Source organism: Dermacentor silvarum, chromosome 2, assembly GCF_013339745.2.
Source record: "Dermacentor silvarum isolate Dsil-2018 chromosome 2, BIME_Dsil_1.4, whole genome shotgun sequence".
In the NCBI taxonomy this organism is placed as follows: Eukaryota; Metazoa; Arthropoda; class Arachnida; order Ixodida; family Ixodidae; genus Dermacentor; species Dermacentor silvarum.
The window spans coordinates 257,685,165-257,705,617 of record NC_051155.1 but is presented as its reverse complement, the minus strand read 5'-3'; positions in this window follow the sequence as shown (position 1 = coordinate 257,705,617).

Below are 20,453 nucleotides of genomic sequence, written 5' to 3'. Positions count from 1 at the left end.
ATACGAGAGGGTTGCATTTCCTGCGGCAAGTGCATGGGCCACTGTATCTTCCGCTGTGTGCGAGCGTGCAGCCGTCATTTGCCTTTACATCAACAGATTCAGAATTGTACAGAATATTTCACCGCACAGCACAGATATGACATGTGTACGCATTTTAAGTAGTGCGTGCAACTCATTTCTGCTTCACTTACGCCGGTGCAAACAGGAAGCGGCCTTGTACCGCACAGAATCTCGACTGATTGGTGTACTAGTGATGCAGGAATGAACTCCGGTATTGTTCAGTGCATAGTGCACATGACCAATTTCTCAGGACGCGTGAACTCCGACGAGAACTGTCAGCGCCTGCAACAAGAGTTTACTTACGCTGTAATTTACAGCAGTAATTCATGCTTGTCGGCTGTCTGTTTCGTGCATTCTATTGCGAGTCGGTGGAATTTCACTGCTGTCATCAACCCCTTCGTGTGTACATTGCTGGTTTGGGATTCCACAACAAAACATCAACTACCAGCCTTCCGTAATTGCTGGTTTGGGATTCAACAACACAACAGTAATTACCAGCCTTCCGTAGGTGCACAATCGCAAACAAGAGACGTTTCTCGCGCAGACTAAGCCTACGTTCACACTTGGAAAGCGGCAAGCGGGCGGAAAGGCCAAAGCGGGCGGTAAGGCCAAAGCGGCTGGAAAATTTTTTCCGCGCCTGTCCAAGTTGTTCACATTTGTTTTGCTACCGCCGCGGCCGCCGCTGCCGTTTTCGTCCAGATCCATCTAGTCTGCGTACGTTTGTCGGCGTGGTGGCGCTCGTTATCGCATTATTTCGAGTGGTATGTTCATTCTTTGACCCACGTACCGTCATCAAAAGTGATCATTTTACGCAACTTCGCGTGTCATCTGCGACCTTCGGTAAATTCCTCGTTGGCGTTCCGTAATTCTCCGCACATGGGCGCGGTAGCGCTGAGTCACAGGTTGGTGCCTAGGCGTGATAATATTTCTTTAATAGCTTTTATTTACAAGTTGTAATAACATTTCATCATTTCGTATTGTCGGCGCCTCCAGGACACCAAAGGGGCAACGGGAACACCACAGCTAAAACCCGGGCTGGTCCTTGTGTTGGGGATCGCCAAAGCCTGCGCGTCCTACGTGAGACCTACGCTCCCAATCTATCGTCGCGACGAGAAAAGCACCCCGCGACTTCTGCAACATACCGTACACGTGCGAGGAGAATTATGGAGCGCCAGCGAGGAATCTGCCTAACTATTGTCTGCCATGGAAGTGGAAGAAGAAATGGCTTTTATACTTCTACCTACTTGTTTTCTAGAAAAGGACAATGAATAAACGGAAGACGCGGACACCTCGGAAACGGCGGTGGTAGGTTCGCCTGGCTTTGCAAAAGCGCGAGAAGTTGGGTCACGCCAAGGCTTCGTTGCCGCACCTCCGGTCGCGCGACGTTGAATACTATCGCGAGTATTGCTGACAGTATGTTTTAGTGCCACTCTTGTCGTAGAGCAAGGGCTGGTTCTTGATCGCGTCGATCAGCATTACAGCCTACACTTTTGGTGTCATGGTTTTGGTGCCCGGTGCCATTTTACGACCGGTTGTTTACATGCTAGTGTAGCTTCCAGTGAAACAGAACGACTTTCCGCCGCGTTTACGCTTCGCCATGGCGAAAAAATCGGCCCGAGACCAATTTGGCTCGCAGCCTGTTTTTCTTCCTGTTTTGCCGCCTAGGCGAGGTTTTGCCGCTTCCTACAGCTTCGAGACCAAGTGTGAACGTAGCCTAAAATCCTGCGCGAGCGCGGCCTAACCGGCACCTGAAGGGAAGCGGCGGAAATGTATACCGGAGATTTCGACCACCTGGGGTCTTTAACATGCAACCTAAATCTAAGTAAGCGGGCGTCGAGCGTTTTCGCCATCATCTAAAATGCGGCTGCCGCATTTGTTGCTTCGTTTGTTGCGCATTTGTTGCTTCAGAATGCGGCCGCCACATTCTCGCCCAAAACTTCACAGAGTTTGAAAGCCTTGACAAACGCCGTGACAGTTTTTTTCCATATGCAGACATGATTCGCTGTAAATTAGCAACCCAAACGGAAGCGCCCAGGAATTAAATTGTGATAGTAGCACCGGTTTCATGAGTTATGTCAGCGCGAAGCGACGAAAACAAAGGGTGGGTAAGTAGGGGGGGGGGGGGGGGTGTTGCAGAAAAAATTTCGGTAATTTCGGTAAGAGCTCAACAAGCAGTGGCGTAGCCAGGGGGGGGGGGGGGGGTTGAACACCCCCCCCCCCCCCCCCCCCTGGCTACGCCACTGCTTGTTGAGCTCTCTATGATCAACACAGAACCGCAAAGTGCTGTTTTTGTTGCGAACAAGGACAACAGGTGCGGCCCAAGGACTGCACGGCGGTCTAATCACGACAGCAGCCAGCATCTCACTTACTTGTTCGGCAATGACAGACCGTTCGCGTTCAGCATACCGTCGCATTGGTACGCATATAGGTGGGTGACTGTCTGTCGGAATGCGGTGCTCAAGCAAGTCAGTACCGAGAAGTGTGCATTGTTGTCGGCAAACAGGGCGCGATGTTGCTCGAGAACGCTAGAAAGGGTCTTGCTGCCGGAAGGCTCACCTCTCTGTGACTCAGTCGGAGGCGCGCAGGAGGTCGTGGATCGCAGCATAACTTTACCGTCCTGAATGCTCAGTTGCACGTCGTTAGAAAGGATGTAGTCCGCGCCAAGAATGATGTCGGCAGGCAAGTCGTCGAAGACGGGCACGTCGCGTAGATGCTCTGTACCAGCGGGTGCGTGTAGCCGCAGGTCAATGGTGCCTGCTGGCTGTACGTTTCCCCCTAGGCATCGCAAGGGTGCCTGAGTCCAGGGATGGAGATTGGCAGGCGCGTGCCGCCGAAGCAGCGCTGAACGCTCAGCGCCTGTGTCTACAAGCGCCGTCAGTTCTCCGATACCGTCGACGTGAATTGACACCAACGGTCTTGTGCTGCTCTGGTATCGCATTTGCTGTCTTGTCTCTTGCACCCCGTCGCTAGTGCAGTGGCTAGCGTCACCAACGGAGGGGCTTCCACACTGCAGCAGGGGAGCTTGAGAAGTAGCACACGGCTGTGTGGTGGCAGCCCGACGCCGTCTAGCTCTGTCCTGTAGCACTGAAGCTTTGCGGACGAAAGCGTCAGGCGCTGTCTCTAACGCATACACGGACAGGACGACAGCATGCGTGGAGTCGTGGATGCCATCTATGACATATTGCCTTACCGCTGGGGAAGCCCGGGTAAGGTTGCAGGTGCTAAGGAGCCACAGCTTGTCGTAAATGTACGCGGCGATGTCTTCAACTGGAGCTTGCTGGCGTGACAGCATCTGCATAAAGCGAGTGTCATAGGTGCTTGGCAAGTTCTCGAAAGTAGAGAGCAGCGCCGCGGTTCAGCTGGACCAAGTTGGATAGGCTCGTCCTTCAAACAAATTCCAAGCCTGAGCTGCACCTCGGAGATGACCTGCTGCCATAGACCTCTTCACGGCGTCTGTCCACGCGTAACGATTAGCGACAGACTCTATGTTACGCACCCAAGTTACAGGGTCCTCTTGGAAACCATAGAAATCAGGAAGAATCGTAGGTGCTTGCAGTGAAAGCGTGCTTTGTCCGACGACTGAAGCAAACGCGTCGGTCATTGTCTGAAGTCGTTTTGAGACAGCGCAGAGGGCTCCGTTGAGCTCCCTGGCGCCGTCGTCCGCGAGAGCCACTGAGGTGGCCTGGAGGCCGTCCCCAAATGATGTGGCGAATACCTGCGGCGACGAATGCTGTCCCGGTAGTGTCCGTCCGCTTGCGATGCTCGGGGCCAGGTCTTCCGAAGTCTCAGTATTAGTCGACTGCGCCATTGTAAAGGAAAGAACAGGAGACAGAGGAGTTCACTAGGCCGGCTGTTCATTTATCTTCCTCTTCTTTTTTTTCCTTTTTGTCCCATGTTATGGAGCTTGTGCTTCCGCTTCATTACAATATATACAGGGTGTTTCAGCGAACACTTTCAAAATTTATTTAAGGTTGCCTGTGGCAGATAGCCCAATTCTAGTTAATGAGCTGGTATACTCGAAGCGGCGGACATTACTTGCGCAAAAAATTGAAATGCATAATCGACTCATTGATAAAAATTCACTAATTAAGTTTTTGACTAATTACCTGATGGCCCATATTGTAATCTACAAACTGTAGCCGTGGAGTTCGCAAGGCGGATCCACTTGGAACGAATTCCCGGGATGACACCGCTTTCGAGATATTAATTCCCGAACTTTGCGAAGAAATGCATAGGCCTTCCAATTAGTTTCTTAACAAAACGTCACTTTATGCATTGAAGAACAAAATTAACTGGAACCCCAGTGCATTTCTCCGCAAAGTTCGGGAATTAATATCTCGAAAGCGGTGTCATCCCGGGAATTCGTTCCAAGTGGATGCGCCTTGCGAACTCCACGGCTACAATTTGTAGATTACAATATGGGCAATCAGGTAATTCGTTAAAAACCTAATTAGTGACTTTTTGTTAATTAGTCGATTATGCATTTCAATTTTTGTGCAAGTAATGTCCGCCGCTTCGAGTAGACTGGCGCATTAACTAGAATGGGGCTATCTGCCACAGGTAAACTTTAAGAATTTTTGAAAGTGTTCGCTGAAACACCCTGTATGTATATATATATATATATATATATATATATATATATATATATATAGAGAGAGAGAGAGAGAGAGAGAGAGAGATATCACGTAGTAGTGACGCTGAAGTCAACAGTCGTTAAACTGTGTATGACGAAACTGATTCTTTATTGGGCGAACCTGTGCCCACAAAAGCAGGTTACACTCAAAGCACAACGAAAGCGGCGAACACAGTCGGCGGTCGTCGAAAATCTGATCAGCGGCGAAACGCGTCGGCTTTTATACCTGAGTCATCGAAGGTTCCAGGTTAATCCCTGATGCCCGCGTGTCTTCCAGAAAGTTCTAGACAATTCGCGTTAGTGATACAATCAGATAACTTAAGCGTCTGTGAAAACAGGCAACGGAAAGAAGCATCGATAAAGTTCTAGAAACTTCCGATACAGGCCCGTCCTGCGCCGAGCGATAACGTTTAACATTTGTTAGCCGGTGGAAAGCGGCCACCGGTGAAAGATAAACATGTATACGCGTCAATATATATATATATATATATATATATATATATATATATAGTATATGTACGCGTAGCTCTGGCTTCCGGAGAACGCTTCCGGCGTTTTGCCGACGCTTCACGCGCTCTCGCCGCCTCTGGGTCCGCTTGCCGGCGTCGCCGTGGTGCTGCACTGATCACAAGGCAGTCTTAATGAAGGGAAAACGAAGTCCGCACCTCAACACCATATACGACCAATAAAACAATATTCTGTATACTGTACACATGTGTTGTCACTCATTTGCATGTTCGAGTGGGCAATGTACGGCGGATTCACGGTTACCCGAATGATTCCCCGGTGCTTCGCCCACTCATCATCATTCACTTCGTGGATATGCGGTCATTTTTTTTTTCTTGTAGAGGACACCCTTTCGGAGGCAGAAGGTCGAGAGACTTCGAGAAATGCGTCGTGGGATTGTAACATTCTTGCCTTCTATGTGATCGATGAGAGTGCGTATTTCGGCGTCTTCTCGCTGCCGTATGATCAGGTCAGATGCGGTGAGGGCCCCAAGGAATGCGCCGTCTTCCAGGTCATTATTGCAAGTTTTGACGGGAACGCGCGACGTGTCCGCATTGTTCCGGTGTGCAGTGACGACCACACAGCATGGAAGCAACAAGAACAAGTGTTTTATTCATGGTTGAGTACAGGTATATATATATATATATATATATATATATATATATATATATATATATATAGTTTTGGTTGACTGCCAGATAACAGACACGTGCTTCGTTAGTCTAATAGGAAAGGGCCATTCCAGGAGCGCATGCGCGACCTGACGATACACGCATCTTCGAGTTTGCGGCCGGATTTGTAGACGATGGTAACATCGAACTCCTGTAGATGGAACTTCCATCAAGCCAGTCGCCCGGACGGGTCTCGTAAGTTGGCTAACCAACACAAGGAATGGTGGTCTGTCACCACCTTGAAAGGGAGACCGCGGAGATAAGGCCGAAATTTCATGATGGTCCACACAACCACTAGACACTCTTTCTCGGAGGTGGAGTAGTTGATTTCGGCGCGTGAAAGGGTGCGACTGGCGTAAGCGATCACTCGCTCAACGCCTTCCTGGTGTTGAACAAGTACAGCGCCAAGACCAATGTTGCTTGCGCCGGTATGCACCTCGGTGTCAGCGTCCTCGTCAAAGTGAGCGAGGACGGGTGATTCCTGGAGGCGCTGCCGTAACTCGGTGGAACCTGCGTCCTGCTCATTCGTCCAAACGAAGGGTGTGTGCTCTCGCGTGAGGCGTATGAGTGGTTCGGCGATCCGGGAGAAATATTCATGAAGCGACGATAGTGCGAACAGAGACAGAGAAAGCGGCGTACTGCTTTCTTGTCACGAGGAGTCGGAAAAGCAGCTACAGCAGATGTTTTGTCTGGGTCAGGCTGGACGCCGTCGGCGCTCACGACATGCCCGAGAAAGTTCAGCTCTTCGTAACCGAAGTGACACTTTTCTGGCTTTAGCGTGAGATTAGCAGAGCAGAGCGCCTCGTACCGCGTCTGAATGCTTGAGATGTTCTTCGAAGGTCGCCGCAAACACGACGACGTCATCTAGGCATACTAAACGACTGTGCCAATTCAGACCCGTCAGAGCAGTATCCATAATTCTATGGAATGTGGCCGGGGCAGAACACAGGCCGAATGCGAGCACTTTAAGTTGTACAGTCCATCCGGCGTAGCAAAGGCAGTTTTTTCACGATCTCGTTCGTCGACTTCGATTTGCCAATGTCCACTCTTGAAATCAATAAATGAAAAATACCTGGTTCGCCGCAGTCGATCTAACGAATCATCGATCCGCGGAAGCAGATAAACGTCTTTTTTTTTTGTAACGTTATTTAACGTTCTATAGTCATGTTGCAACGCAGAACCGTAGCGTTCTGTCTTTATTTTTGACGAGGACCACCGGCGACGACCAAGGGCTTTGGGATGGTTGTATGACGTCATCGTCAAGCAGTTCTTTCACTTGTGCGTTAATCACGTCGCGCTCTTTCGCGGATACGGGATAAAGCAGTTGTCGTGTGGGACGAGAATCGTCATAGGTGATTATTCGGTGTCTCGTGATGGGAGTCTGGCGTAGAGCACTCCACGGGCCGATTTGTTCAGCCCGGGCCCGGCCCTTGCCCGTTTTTACGTTGGGCTGCCGGCCCGAGCCCAATCAAAACTTTTATGGCGAGACCCGAGCCCGGCCCGGGCCCGGAAATAATCTACGTTACCCGCCCGGCCCGGTCCGCCACCCCTTTACCTTAGGCCCGAGCCCGGCCCGAGCCCGACTCGAAACCGGCCCGAACCCGGCACGAACCCGGCCCGAGACCGAAAAATAATGTTTTTCAGAGTTGAGACGCCAGAGAATAACTCGCTGCACGTTACATGCACACCACCAGAAAGCCCGAGCCCGGCCCGGGCCCGCGTTAAAAAAACCCGAGCCCGGCCCGGGCCCGGGTCAAAAAGCACACGCCGTGCCCGAGCCCGGCCCGAGCCCGTGAAAAAACTGTTCTACCCGGCCCGACCCGGCCCACGGGCCGGGCCGGGTCCGGGCTTTCGGGTAAGCCCGAGACCGTGCAGTGCTCTAGTCTGGCGTACCTTAGAAGAAGATGCGAAGCACTCCTTGAACTGAAGTAGCAACTCGCGCAGCGCTTTCTGCTTTTCCTCCGAAAGGTCTGAATTGATGTCGACATTGCTGAGTGTCGCGGCTGGGCTGTCCATTGTCATGCACTCAGAGCATTCGGCAACGTCCGCTATAGGCTAAGCGAAAGCAATAGTAGTACGATGGTATAGGTGCCGATGTTCCTGGCTGGTATTTGTCACGAGGAGCGCCGAGCGTCAACCTCAAAGCATAATGAGACTGTGGGCTGCTCATACACCATGGGTCATCATGAGAGAATTGTCCTCTGCAACAGCTTCGCCGTTACGCAGATCGTCGCACACGACCGTTACCAGCACACTTGCACGTGGTGGTAAAGTTATACTGTCGGCGTAAACTCGAAGCGCGTTACGTCAGAAGTTGTTGCAGCTGTTCGCTGCTCTTTCTGTCGAAAAGGTCACTGTGCGCTCCCGGAGGTCTATAATGGCACCATACTTTCGCAGAAAGTCGATGCCTAAGATGAGGTCCCGAGAACAATCGCGGAGTATAAGGCAGCTGGCTGGAAACGTAGACCCACGAATTTGTACTCTGACCGTGCACATGCCCAATGGTGTTACGATATGCCCACCGGCAGTAATAACCTAAGTTCCGTCGCTAGTTTTCCGCAAAAGATTGAATAGTCGGCACCCGTGTCCAATAAGGCACTAACGTGGAGGCCGTCGAGCACAACAGGTATCTCTAGCGAAAGTCTGTCGCTGAGTTCGGCTGCTGTCGTCGATGGGAGGTCTTCGGAAGGGCGATTATCAGTGGCCTCGCCCCCGAAGGTCGCTGTTCTTAGTTTTCCCGGCGAGGGCTTGGCGATCGTCCCTGCGCTGCCATTGGATGGCTTCTAGGAGCTGGAGAAGATCGCCTGGGGGACGGCGAGCGGGACTGCCGCCGCGGGAAGAGTGGCATACTCTGCTGGTTTAGGTATTCTTCAATAGTCCTAGGCCTTTCGCTATATCTGGGCCTTGGTGAATCCGCGCCAAAACCTTGCAGTCCGAGGCGGCGGTATGGGCACTCGCGGTATCCGTGATCGGCTTCTCTACAGTGATAGCACAGAGGCCTTCTGTCCGTGGTACGCCAGACGTCATATTTCCTGTGAAGTGCGCGCCGATCCTCCATGCGTTGTATAGGTTGCACTGATGGCGGGACGTATGACGCGGCGTAAGACGTGGCGGGGACAGGGACTTACCGCAAATTTCCGCATAGGATGCCCGCTGCAGCTGTGCTGTCACAGGCGGCGTATTGCTGCTCGGAACGGGACCTTGGATCGCTTGCTGCACTTTATTTCTCACGAGGGCAGAAATGGAACCCAGCGTTGACTGAGGCGGGCAGCTGAGCCGTTGAAGCTCATCACGCACCACAGAGCGGATAAGGTCTCGGAGAACGTCCACGTTTCCAAAGGTAATCGAGTCCGTCAGTGAAGGCGCGTTCGCTTGCCTGTCATACGGAGCTGAGCACTGGCCGGAAGGTGAAGTAGCGTTCAATTGCCTTTCATAGAAAGCTGAGCGCTGCTGTAGCATTTCTTCCATCGTGGTGGCTTCGGTCAAGAATTCAGCCACGGTGTTCGGCGGGCTGCGAACAATGCCAGCAAATAGCTGTTCTTTAAGACCCCGCATTAAATGGCGCAGCTTCTTTTCCTCTGACATGGTTGGGTCCACCCGACGAAAGAGGCGCGTCATATCCACGCTCTTATTAGGCAGATGAATGCAGGATTGGAGCGCCCGTTCGGCTCGTTCGCGGCGATCAGCATTGGTGTAGGTCTCCAGCAAGGCACGGCAGAACTCGAGCCGCGATTTGATGAACCCTTTTCGGTTCTCGTACCAAGTGCGAGCACCGTCCTCCAAGCTGAAGTAGACGTTTCTCAACTTCGCCGCGTCGCTCCATTCGTTTATCTCGACAACGCGCTCAAACTGGGCTAACCAGTCTTCTACATCATCGAACACATCCCCGCGGAACACTTTCGGCACTCGTAGATTCTGCAACAGGTACTGAGTTGCTGTTGTGGCTGTACCTTGCATATTAGTCGGTAACGACGTCGACGTTCCTTCCATACCGGTGCGTAGGGGCGTCAATGTTGTTTCGGAGAGATGATCAAGCTACGGAGGCAATCCTCGGATTCTCCTGCTGGCCCGGTGGACAGGTGTGTTCACTAGTATAGGGCTGGTACTCCTGCTACTAGGAGGGGTTTGTGGCTTCGGATGAACCGTACCCCGCACCTCCACCAGCTTTGTCACGAAAAGAAAATTGAAGAAGTAGTACCCGGCGTTGGCGAGACAGACAGCTGGACAAGATGGCGTGCAAAATCTCAAGCCGGCGTCCTCAGCTTCTACTTCTTCAGCGCCCGAATCTTGTAGAGCGTGGGTCCCAGTCATAACTTCTTTCTCAGCACTGGCTCGTGACACCTAGCGCCAATACGGCCTCTCGTAACAGGGGACAGAAAGAGCGCAAATGACCATGGGGACAGGTGTTAGAGAAGGAAGACAAGGTTTGGCTGGCTGCCTTTGTACCGGTCCCGAAAAACGCCGACCGATCTGCCTGGCATATTTAAATGAACGCTTCGCGCGTAACATTTGGTGCAACTGTGCTGGGTGACACCCACGATCGACAACCGAGCCGTCAGTACAAGACCTTAGTAGAAGCCGCTGCCTTGCTGGACTTTTGTAATCGACGACCATCGTGCCTCGAGACGAAGGACGGGCCCCGATTCACCACCACCTAGAGGCACGCACGTTCTCCGCAAAGGCAGGAGAAGATGTCGATGAGTGGTGCACCCATTATGAAAGGGCAAGCAAGTACAATCATTGGAACGCTGCCTCCCTACTGAGGAACGTTGTTTTCTTTTTGACCGACACGGCGATGCTTTGGTATGACAACCATACGGACGCGCTAACTACCTGGGCCTGTTTCGTTGAGGAGATCAAGAAGTGCTTTGCCGATTTGGATACTAAGAAGAAGCGAGCGAAATAATGTTAGTTGAGAGGGCTCAGGTCCCCGGAGAGACTTGCACCACATTCATCGGGGAAGTTCGAATATGTGCAAAATCGTAAACTCTCCAATCTCAGAAGAGTATAAGGTGGCACGCCTTTTAAAGGGAATCGCGCAAGATGTGCACAACTTCCACATTCGAAAAGGCAACTTGTAAACCGTATCAGACGTGACACGGCAATGCCGCGCCTTCGAAACACTGAAGACTCGTCGAATTGCACCAAAATTTCGACGGCTAGCTAACGTGAGTACTGTGGCCAGTGTGTACACGAATTCTCAAACAGACTTATCGTCCACCATTTGGCAGATTGTCCGTGAGGAGCTCCTTTGACATGAAGGACAAGCAGGTTATGTGGCACCACGTTACAGCTCCTGCGCTTGTGCAACTACCTCGACACCTTGGCAGCACTCGGTAAACGCAGCGGACCTTGGCAGCTATAGAGACGACCTGCATTATGACCTGAACCAACCGTCCTATAATGATTCTTTTGACCGAAGTCTTTATCAGCGTCCATGCAACGTTCGTTCACGAAGCCCAGCCACTGCCTATGACTCGCAAGGAGACAATATTCGTAACTCTCAACGCACGGCCACGGCCGAACATTGTCATCAGCATCTCGAGTTCGCCCTATGCCAGTGTGCGACAGCTGTGGCACACCAGGTCACATAGCTAGGTACTGTAACCAACGTCGACCATCGGGCTTGGGCAATCGATGCAGTACATGGTCGTATCATGGACACCCAGCTGCCAGGGAACTCCGCCCTAGGAGGGCACTTCAGAGAAGAAAGGCTAGGTAACGCCACCCCAGGAAGCAACTTTGGAGACGGAAGAACCAGTGCTTCGTCAATTTGATCCCACAGCTTCTACTATCCTACACACTGACGCAAGTGGGCATGGAATCGGCGCTGTCCTGCTACAGCGGAACCACTCGTCTGAAGAGCAAGTCGTGGCCTACGCGAGTCGTACTCTTTCTTCTACTGAGCGAAATAATACCATCACTGAACTGGAATGCCTTGCCATCGTATGGTCCATACAAAAGTTTCGCCCCTATTTATATGGCCGCTATTTCAGAATTCTGAGTGACCTTCATGTTGGTTGTCCTCCCTGAAGAATTTGTTCGGACGCCTCGGCCGTTGAGTGCTGTGTTTACAGGAGTGCGACTACTCTGTCACATATAGGTCTGGCAGGTAACACCAAGATGCGGACGTTTTATCTCGCTGCCCGCTGTCGCGAAATGCCCAGGTCGCACCTTCGATCTGTTTGGCACCCCGGTACGGTTCGTGACCTCGGTAGACATTCTGTCATCAGGAGACCTCGCCTCCCTCCAACGTGCAGATACATACTGCCGCACAATTATCGACCGGCTCAATGGCTTAACCCGTCCTCCCAACAGTCGCTTAAGACGACACCTTGCATGGTTTAAACTTCATGATGGATCATTATTTAGGCAAGTTTACCACCCTACCGGTCACAGATGGGTCGCAGTCGTCCCTCACTCACTTCGACAACAAGTTTTACAAGCGTCTCACGACGACGCAACGGCTGGCCACTTAGGATTTCACAGAACCTACGACCGCATTAAGACTCGCTGTTTTTGGCCTGGCCTGTTCACTAGTGTTGCCAAGTACGTCGGTTCGTGTGCGTCATGCCAACAGCGAAAACATTCGACCTCTCTTCCCGGCGGCCCTTTACAACAATTGCCGTGCCCGTCCGTTCCCTTCGAATTCGAGGGTATGGACTTATACGGACCCCTTCTGCTTAAACCCGCGGGTCACCGCTGGATTGTAACCGCCGTGGACCATCTCACTCGCTACGCTGATACGGCAGCTCTTGCTGCTGGTGCTGCTTCTGAAGCCGCCGAGTTTGTCCTGCACGCCATTATCTTGCGTTCAGGCTCTGAGAAAGCCGAGCTGGATCAAACTTTCCAGCTCCACGACCTGAAAGCAGCCCTGGCCAAAATGAAACGTGGCACTGGACGGGACAAAATTACAGTCAAGCTCCTGGCAAACCTGCCAGACTCGACTTACAATTCACTGTTCGCATACTTCAATTCTATCTGGCTGGGAGAAGTGCCCCTCCCTATCGATTGGAAGACAGCACTTGTCACCTTTATTCCTAAACCTGGAAAAGCCGTAAATCCGGACATCCTCCGCCCCATCTCTCTCACCTCTTGTGTGGGCAAGTTAATGGAAAGGATGGTGCGGGACCGGTTGTCTACTTTCATGGAAGACCATAACACATTTACGGACACCATGTTCGGGTTTCGCCCCCACAGATCCACACAGGATGTCCTCCTCCAACTTAATCGGGAAGTCCTAGACCCCATCGAATGCCCCCATAACGACAAGGTGGTTCTGGCCTTGGACCTTAAGGGAGCATTCGACAACGTCACTCATGAAATCATCCTAATTCATCTCTCTCAAACCAACTGCGGGTGTAGCGCTTTTGAGTACGTCTTACAATTTCTAACACAGAGACACGCATACTTGCACATACAGGACACCGAACACGGCCCATACACTCTAGGGTCCAGAGGTGAACCACAGGGTGCTGTCCTATCCCCCCTATTGTTCAATCTGGCCATGAAGAACTTGTCTGCCCAGCTGGAGGCTGTCCCGGGGGTGCAACACGCACTCTATGTGGACATCACCATCTGGGCCACGCAAGGCTCTTTGGGAGACATGCAGGCCAACCTGTAGCAAGCGGCGACCATAGTGGACCGATATGCTCACGCTTGTGGCCTCCAATGCTCCCCCCAAAAGTCTGAATTCGTGCATCTCCGCCCCTCGCCCAAATGCACGTCCAAGATTGCTCTCTCTCTAGAGTATGGTCGAATCTCTGAACAACCTTAGATTAGAGTCCTCGGACTTTTCATCAACCAACACCGCCGGTCCGACACAACACTAGGGAACCTGCGGAAGGTGGGGGACCAGGTGGGCCGCATGGTCCGCCGGGTTTCCAACAAGCGCGAAGGTCTCAGATGCAAAGATGCCTTGCGGCTGGCCAATGCTTTTGTGACTAGTCGAATCTTGTAATCGACTCCATACCTCTATCTCCGCAAGCATGAGGAGGATGCCCTTGAGGTCATCCTCCGAAAAATGATTAAGCGGGCCCTTGATCTCCCGGTCAGCACCTCTAACCAGCGCCTTCTGGGACTGGGGATGGCGAATACGTATCGGGAGCTCAAGGAAGCTCATCTTACCAACAAAATCACACGTCTTTCTCAGACACTGTCGGGTCGCCGCCTCCTTGCCCGACTGCACCTCCAACCTCTCAGACAGATGGAAGAGCGCGTACGTACGCCACAAGAATGGCGCTATGCCTTGCATGTGCGCCCTCTTCCCCGGCATGGCACGCGCACAACATGGCACGCACACACCACGAAGGCAGACGCCTGGCTCGGGTGGAGGCCCTGGCGTGCCATTATGATTCCAAACCCCGCGTTTTCTACGTGGATGCCACCGGCCCACACCATGGGGGAATGGTTTACGGCCGCGGTGGTCCACGAAGGCAAAACAGTTAACGGCCTTAGCTTTCACGCTAGAGACATAACATATGCGGAGGAAGTCGCCATCGCGTTGGCCGCATCCGATTCTCGCTCTCAAACCATCATTACTGACTCGCGAGGGGCCTGTCGGAACTACGAACAGGGTCAGATTCGTTTCCTGGCCTATCGCGTCCTTAAATCTAGCTGCTGAACCGGGGACCCCGACCCCCGATACGTCGTTTGGGCTCCTGCTCACATGGGATTAGAGGGAAATGAGGCAGCGGATGCTGCCGCCCGCGCGCTTTCTCACCGGGGTCCTTTTTAACACGAAAGTGTTTTATGCCGGGGTCCACCAAGACTTCACTGACGTATTTCCGTTACGGAAATACGTCAGCTTACAATGTACACGAACATAATACAAAGAAAGAAACCAGAAGAAAAAGTTCCACAAACATGCAAAATTTGGAAATCGAACCCACGACCTCTCGGTCCGCGACGATAGATCGCCGAGCGTTTAACCGATTGCGCCACAAACGCATTTGCAGAGAGCTACACAGACGCGCCTTATATATCTAACACTCCTCCGTGTACCCGCGCTCTTGCTCGGGGCGGTGCCGCCGCCTACGAGCAGAAAAGAGAAGTACTGCATTATGACACTAACGCGCACCGACAGTGAACGCTTCGGTGGTCTCAGCACTACGACGCCTCGATGCCAGCATTCGAAGGGACGCTGGCATCAAGAAGCACTACCAACGCTACCAAGCTAGGTGGCGTTCACCGTACTCAGCACAGCGGAGCGTGGCCTCCGCAATTAGCTCTGAAAATGTTTCTGAAGTTGATCGCGGAGGCTGCAATTACGACGCGCTGTACGCGCTGATTTGACTCGGTGACGATTCAGTTACGTGCTTTGTCTTGCGCGTTGTATTAGTGTGTCAGTTACGTGCTTCGTCTTTCGCGTTGTGCTAGCGTGTGCAGCGTAGTGCAGCTTCCATATGCACGACGGTTGCTCATGGTCATCGACGTTGGTAGTCGTGATGGAGGAGACGTGCCACCAGGCGTCAGCGTGGGTGCATCAACGCCTAAGGGCGCTTTAGCCACAAAACACCAATAGACATTATATATCAATGTGCAATAAACATTACACTACTTCTGTGAAGACACGTTTCACTTTCGTGTTCTATACCGATTCCTATATAAGAGGGATCAACCACATTTTTTCTCTGACCCCGCCGATCAGGACTGAACCCCCAACCCAATCTACTCGTATACAGAAATTACAGCTTACTATCAATCCGGCCACGAACTCTACCCCCGCCCATGTAGAGGCCTCAAAAAGGAGGAGGAGCGTCTCCTGCTCCGCCTCTTCACGAACACTGTGCTGTGCCCGGCGGCTCTTAAACATTTCGATTCGGCCTTTACTGGAGCTTGCCCGCACTGTGCGGAGAAGTCCTCGGACCTCTACCACATGGTGTGGGCTTGCCCTTCTAACCCTGCCTTCCCCCCCTTACCCAACCCTACCCGGGAGGACTGGGAGGCTGCCCTGCTTGGCTGCTCAGACTTACGGGCCCAAAAGGCCCTGGTTAAGCGCGCCCAGGCAGCGGCTACCACCACTGGGGTCCCGTACTAGGGACCTCACCTAGTGTTTGTAAGGGGCGGCCTCTTCAGGGTCGTCCTGAGCATACCTCCTCGTACTTTGTCAGGCAATTAAAAGTTTTTCACCACCACCGTTATCTTGCGTCATGGCGCGCCTCATGTTCTTCTGAGAGACCGGGGCAAGGCATTTCTTTCGCATGTTCTTTCTGAAGTTCTGCAGGCCTCTAACGCCACCCATAAGACCACCTCAGTGTATCATCCGCAAACCAATGGTCTTACCGAGCGTTTCCATCTAACTCTGTTCGACATGATTTCCATGTATGTTAAAGCCGACCACAAAAACTGGGACACTGTACTTCATTTCGTCACATTTGCTTATAACACTCTCGTCCAACGCAGAACAAACTACAGCCACTTTTTCCGAGTGTACGGTAGTGCACCGTCTTTTGTTTTGGACGCCAGCTTTCTCTCTACGCCTTCTGTTCCATCCACATCTCTACCCGAGTACTTCGCGGCTCCCATCGCCCACTGTTGTGAAATTGCGCGCGCCAACAACGCGACTATTCAGGACAAGAGGAAAGTCCGTTGTGATGCGACGCGCCGTATCATTTCATTCCGCCCAGGCGACGAAGTGCTCCTGCGGACACCTGTTCGAGTAACCGGGCTCTGTGAAAAATTTCTTCACTGGTATCTCGGCCCGTACACTGGGCTTGAAAGAACATCTGCCGTAAATATTGCACCGCCCCTGTTAGCTCGGATACAAACCGCTGTTGCTTCAGCACCGATATCGTTCACGTCTCTCGCCTGAAGCCGTATCTTCAGCGTTCGTACCGTTTCTGACTCGCTGCTTTGCCGACCGCTTTCGTGAGGGGTGGGGGGGAACTGTGCAATTCATCATCGTCTTCATCTGTATATACCCACCCTCATAATCATCATCATCGTTTGTCAGGTTGGTGCTCGCTGGCTGGCTCGCGCAGCTGTACAAGGGCTCTGCTTTCGTGCCTGACGTCGTCGTACAAGATTTGTATATAAAAAACAAGATATTTACCGACCGACAACGACACACAAATTAATAAAATAATATAATAAAAAATGACACAAGAAAACTAACACACCTGAACTCAATGATGGCGACAAAGAAATACCGACGAGCAATCAACAGTGGATACAAAAATGAAACATGGCGCGGATCAAATACACAAGAATACACTTAACAGTAATTCACTAAAACAAAGTTCAAAAGAAAATGAAGGATGGCATACGCGTGGCTGGGCAGCAGCAGCAGAAAGCCCACAAACCGCGAAGTCGGCGCGCAGAGCTTTCCCGAAGAATGCTGTCGAGCCGATCTTGTTGAGGTGGATGCGATTGCTGGGCTGGGTTTCATGGGAGTCTAGATCTGATGACTTCCCTCAAGCAGGTTGAGCTAACTTGAGGCGAACTATCGTGAGCTTCATTGCAGCCGTTGCTTTGTCGTATATATATATATATATATATATATATATATATATATATATATATATATATAGAACAAACGGGGGTAGACGATATTCTAGTTGACATTAAGCGGAAGAAATGGAGCTGGGCAGGCCATGTAATGCGTAGGATGGATAACCGGTGGACCATTAGGGTTACAGAATGGATACCAAGAGAAGGGAAGCGCAGTCGAGGACGGCAGAAAGTCAGGTGGGATGATGAGGTTAGGAAATTCGCAGGCGCAAGTTGGAATACGCTAGCGCAAGACAGGGGTAAATGGAGATCGCAGGGAGAGGCCTTCGTCCTGCAGTGGACATAAATATAGGCTGATGATGATGATGATGATATATATATATACGACAAACCAACGGCTGCAATGAGGCTCACGGTAGTTCGCCTCAAGTTAGCTATATATATATATATATATATATATATATATATATATAGGAAAATCAGAAGCACAACTTCGCGGTTATCTTAGGTTTATTATTTTCCCAACAGTTTCGGTCGGTGGACCGACCTTTTTCAAGGGTCCCTTGAAAATCCATCCCTTGAAAAAGGTCGGTCCACCGACCGAAACTGTTGGGAAAATAATAAACCTAAGATAACCGCGAAGTTGTGCTTCTGATTTTCCTAAATACGCTTGGCCCATTGAAAAATCCAGTTACCACTATATATATATATATATATATATATATATATATATATATATATATATATATACGACAAACCAACGGCTGCAATGAAGCTCACGATAGTTCGCCTCAAGTTAGCTCAACCTGCTTGAGGGAAGTCATCAGATCTAGACTGGATTATGTCTCGAAACTATGCCGCTCCGTGACATAGAGCAAAGTGGATTAAAGTAAAGTTTTCATTTCGGGAAATAACTTAAAGAAGCCATGGTGCTTTCGCATTCAAATCGTGATTGTAAGGATACTTAAATAACTGTCAAGATTTTCGGGCAGAAATCACCTGCCAGCAGCCCGAACAAGAAACTGCTGACCTTGGGCGATTTCGTCGGGTCTCGGAATGGTGGGCACAGCTTCGGACGAGAAAATAGAATTCGGGACAGCAGTCCCAAGCTGTTCTGGATAATGAGAAATTCCGCGGCATGGTCGAATTTGGACACGTTGGCGTTGTGAGCCAACGTTGTGAGACAACAGGTGATAAAGTGACAAATGTTGACGGAAATGGACGGCTTTCTGAGTAGCATGCTGTTTGGTAAAGACTGTCAAACGGCAATCTTTGCGAAAACACCCAGTAGTCTGTCTTGTATAGGTAAAGCGCCGCAGTCCTCGAGCAGCTTTGCTAGCATTGCCAGTGAGTCAAATGTGGGTAATTTGTTACTTTGAGCATGCGATGTGACTGTTAAATTGTCCTCATTTTCACGTAATGGTGTTTCATTTTCAGGCAGCCTTATCGACTGAGTTTCCAGCGCTGTATGAAAAAAGAAAGGACATCATGAAGTCAGTGTGACCGGGAAGGAGCAGCTGCATGATTGTAATGTTTTTTTACGTCTTTAGAACCATTCATGCGGACGCAATTCAACTTGCAATGTTTCAGTATTGAATAAAAGCTGGGCTTTTGAGTCCGAAACGAGAGTTGGTCTCTTCTTGCGGAAGCCTTGTTTGGTTATTTTTCTGTATCTTAGCTCAGAAAACTCCGTCACCTGTGGACAGTGTCTTCTGAAAATAAATTTAAGTCGTACACAATGGCTTAAGTTATATACAATTTGAAGTTTTCTCAAGTGTGTTTGTGTTGTCTTCTTAGAGCGCAGCTCCCGTTCCTACAGCGAGCGTCGTCGGAGTAGGCGGGGTAACCGAGTGAACAAGCGCAGCGTAAGATGAAAGAGCGAACGCAGAGCGAGAGATGAAAGACGCGAACCGCGAACGGCCGAGACCAACGAGGGCGGCCCCTTCAGTGACGCCCTCGCGGGAAACAGGTGTTATGCGGACCCGCGCGACCGCTCGCTGTATGTACTTGTATCTCGTCTCAGCCGGGCCGCTCGTTTCGTACTATCGTCTGGTCGCGTCAGCTCTGGCTCGCGCTTTTGCATGCGGAGCATCTAAAAGCGTGAGCCAGAGCTGACGCGCGAGCGTTGCAGCGCCGGCTCCTCCGGCGATGCAACGCCGGCGCTTGCTAGGCAACGGCTCAGCTCGTGGTTTCACCGGCTCCTCCTCTGACGTCATGCCAGATAGCGCGGTGAGTGGCGCTGCCAGCTGCGGCGGTTGCTAGGCAACGGCTGAGCTCGCGGTGTGGCCACCATAGAGTTTCCCATTATATTACCTAGAGGGAAAACTGGCGCTGCTGCGCTGTGGTATCCATGGGAATGCTGGTATATTGTGACTTCGGATTGGCATCGTTCATAGAGAGCCAGAACGCCTTGAAGACGCGCCTGGCTAGCACCGTTCCGTCTGTCACAATGATTCATTTCCTGCTAAAACAGCACGTAAAAACAGTTTTAGCTTTTATTATTACACAAAAACATGTTTTGTTTAATTTTGAGGACTTACTATTGGATGGATGCACAATTATATGAAACGTAAAAAGTATCAGCTGGCCGCTAAAGGTGGAGGGAAGACGACAACATTATCGCTCGCTCTTCAACAACTTGTCGTCTGCTCTTGCTTTTCTTCGCTTGATTCTGCATTGTAGGTGAGTAAACTTTATTGAGAGATGTAATATGGGTGAATGAAAGCCTTTTATATAGATTTTATTTTAAGAATGCAGTACTTGTGTAGCCATATCCACGTTCTAGACGAAGCCTCGTTCAACACCAGCCAACACAAGCTTCACAGACACATATCCCGTCATTCCCATGGGGACACGGCGCCCTTTAAGAAACTCGCATAGACGGTGGCGCCAGTTTACCCTCTAGGTGTTATAGTGAGAAACTCTATGGTGGACCATAGCGAAACGGCGAGAATGAGGCCAATGTAGCTCTCGCTACAATAACGTAAACTTGGTCTTTCTGGTTTACAGTGTCTGCGAAATACCAAATTGTCTCAAAGAGCTGCGTAGCGGTTGACAAGTGCCTGCGGAAAACATGTTGCTTAGGATCGAGTAAATTGTCTTCGGCATACTGAACCAGATATTTGTTAAAT